This window comes from Coptis chinensis, chromosome 5, assembly GCF_015680905.1.
Source record: "Coptis chinensis isolate HL-2020 chromosome 5, ASM1568090v1, whole genome shotgun sequence".
In the NCBI taxonomy this organism is placed as follows: domain Eukaryota; kingdom Viridiplantae; phylum Streptophyta; class Magnoliopsida; order Ranunculales; family Ranunculaceae; genus Coptis; species Coptis chinensis.
Window position 1 is genome coordinate 29217028 of NC_141460.1, and position 3356 is coordinate 29220383.

At 36.3% G+C, this 3356-nt stretch overlaps 1 long non-coding RNA gene across 1 annotated transcript; it reads left to right on the plus strand.

Moving 5' to 3' along the window:
- The first annotated feature begins 2371 nt into the window (after positions 1-2371).
- On the plus strand, positions 2372-3126 carry LOC147497262 (uncharacterized). The gene is made up of 3 exons (XR_015194149.1): positions 2372-2535; positions 2750-2816; positions 2939-3126. It is a non-coding gene; the product is annotated as an uncharacterized LOC147497262 (long non-coding RNA).
- Positions 3127-3356: the final 230 nt, after the last annotated feature.

Sequence of the window (3356 nt, forward strand, 5' to 3'; positions counted from 1 at the left end):
AACGATGAATTCAATCCGTAAGTAAACTAAAACTATCTTTTACTATCTCAATTATCAAAGCTTCTACTCTCGATGCGAATTGCACTAAGTGGAGTAGGAAGTTCGTTCCACTCCTAGTTCCCTAGCATGGATTGTCTTCTAAATCTAAGAAATCAGTCTTAAGTCAATGAGAGCTTTACGAAATGTTATGCTAACAAGACGCGTTAATTTAAATAACAAGATATAATATAAACTAAAGTTAATCTATGAAAGCTACGGGAATACGATTGTTTGACTCTAGATAAAGAAATAGAGGGAATTAAATCCACCCTCGAATCCAACTTACTAACCTAGTATAGATTGTCGATCTCGATTCTTACGTTTTCACGGCAAGAATTTCGAAGTCTAATCCCTAGTGTTCATGGCATTCCTACCGGATACTAACTAGCATGTGAGGTCGTCCACCCATTCTCATGGCGAAACACGACCTTCTAGAGTGGAATAGATTCTACAACCAATTCTATACTAACCACTAAGTTTTCATCAAGGCTTCATCAACCCCTCTAATGGAGGTTTTAGCCTTGAGTCATCAAACTAACATTTTCCATTGAATCTAAACTAAACATAATGTAAGAAATTGAGAATTACTTAATTAAACAATAATGAATCTAATTTAATGGCTGGAATGGAATAAGAACAAGAATTTAAATTAGATCTAGAATGGAAATGACAAGAACGAAATTGAATAATAACTATTTTATTTATCTAATCAATCAAGAACAAGAATTGTCATGGAACTAAAACTTAATTAATTAATTAAAACAGATCTAGAATTTTATATATTAATTTCGGTCTAACTAGCTACCATTAACAAAGAGTGAAGCTTTTGTTTTTATACATCCAGATCCAAAAATCGTGCATGGGCTTGGAGCCATGTTTTGGGCCAGAGAATCAGGCCCAAAACCCAATTCTTTCAGTCCAAAAAGGCCTCTTCAGCTGCAGTTCACTTCAACAGACTTTTCGTCCACTTCTGCTCCTCTGATTGGGTCAAGGCTTGGACCATTGGAAAGCTCTTTCCGAGCCGGTCGTTTTGACATAAGGTAGGCCCAATTCCGAGGTATGAGTCTAAAGATATGGTCTTCGGAAGTTCTGTTGACTTTGTGCACTATTTCTGCCTGCGTGGACTTTGACTTTTCATCTTTTGACCAGGCTTTACAAAGGCTTTGTCTTCTTGAATCTTGGCCTTTAATCCCCGAACTCCTTAGTAACCAACCATTGCTCCTTTATCTTATCAAAGTGGCACATTCCTGCACATAATTGACTTTGAAGCCTGAAATACATAAAAACACGTAATCAGTCTTAACTCTTAATTATTACTCATATAATTGGTCTAAAAGTATGACTGCTAAGGGGTTAAAACTACAGTTTTGGGCTCTTATCAGCAAGCTTTACTCAACCAAATGGCTGTTACATCAGTTGCAAAGGTTGAGGCCGATGTGGCTACATTTAAATCAAAGGTCGAGACAGACATGTCTGAGGTCAAATCAATGCTCAAGGTCAGTTTTTTCTTGGCAATTATGGTTAATGGTTAGAGTTAGTAATATGTGAACCACACTTTAAAATTATCATGTCTTCATCTATACCTGTATAGGTTCTCCTTCAACAACAACTAGGCAATACTACGACAGGCAATAATGTGACAGCCAATGCCAAAGCACATATGGGTGTGACTACACCCAGAACTGAAGTTGGTTCAAGTTCCGCTCAACGCCATTCTCCAGCAACCCCTTAGAACTTGACTCCTGCTTTTGGGTCGCTTGAACAGCCTAGAGTCACATTACTAGATAAGTTTGGTACAGAATTTGCTAAAGGGTCTTTTGATTTAAGTGCAAAAATTTGTCATGGCAGAATTCTGGTTGGTGGAGAGAGAAGAGTGTATATTGATGAAGTATTGGTTCCCGATGCTACTATTTATAATGGTCCACAAGATGGTAATGAAACTTTGAATGCTTGGCTTGAAGGAGGGTATATAGCTTGGCTTGATGGGCGATTGAAGTATGATTGATGTTTGTAGGTTTTAGACCTTTTGGATTTCTCTACTTTTGCTCTTCTGCTTTAGTTGAAGCTCAAGACATATTTTTATGTGGTTGTGGTTGCCATGACTTGGAACTTTTTGTGTGTTGTCATGCCTTGAAGTTTTTATGTGGTTAGTCTTGTCTAGTTGTAATAATATAATGAACTCTTTTTCATTGTCAAATCTTTTTATTGGTTTTATGTAGGTGACTTGCCTTGTTGTAAACAAACCAAGGCCTTTTGTGTATTTAAGTTTAAGTGCGGATGGCAGATGTCGAGATATTTTGAGCAATTAGTAGTCAACCGGGGATCGTAAACCCCTGGTTAGTTTTTGTTTATTTTCTTCTTCTTTCTATTAGCTATTTTAATATGAAGTTCTTATTTTCATTTATATCACTAATAAATGTGTAATTGTTTGATGCATGCGAGGTTCATACTGTTGGAGAAATGTTGTCGAGTGGTGACTTATGCTAAGCCACTAAGGTACCACGAGAACATCTCGAACTCTTTTCATCACTTTCTTGTGTGTGTGTATTGCTTGAAAAGCTTGCGGCTTCTCTTATATCAAGTGCGAACTACTAAGATAATCATATGAATTCTACTAATTGTCTAAAATAGCAAGCCTTTGGTGATTCTACATTGCTCATATGATGATTTGTGATGATGAGTTTGGATCTGTTGAATTGTAAACAATCAGAAACATCAATGGCGGCAGCACGTCCTCATAGTGCAGAAACAAGACCTGGGAGCTCTCAGCTATCGCGGTTTGCTGGAACATTATGGCTTGCTTTTGCTGTTTAATATATGATTCTGTTAATGCCGTAATTAGAAAGTCTGATTTCATCATGCTTAGTCTAATTATTTTCGATAATTACGTTGCCTGTAGGGAGTGCCATCCTCCAAGATTGATGGGTTTGATTTGAGTTCTGGAGATTTCCCAACACTTGGTACTGAAAAGAATACCGAGTCGCATGATCAACAAGGTTTGCATATTTACCTCATTAAGTTTATGTTTTAATATTTAATGTAATGTGGTCATTTCCAGTTTTTTGCGTATAAGAAATTAGTCCATACTTGAACAGCAGAGTATTAATTTTCTTGACATTTTTCAGTTTTAGGGTTTTGTTGCCTCTTTCGAAAAATTGTTAAGGGAAACAATTTAAGATTTATAATTACCATCAAAGCTAATATTGTTAATCATTGACCTTATAAAAACAAAACATAGGGTGTTCATCATACCAACTCAAAACCCACTGAAAATCAGACTCCTTCAGGAATCCCTTTTTGTATTTTAAATTTAGAAA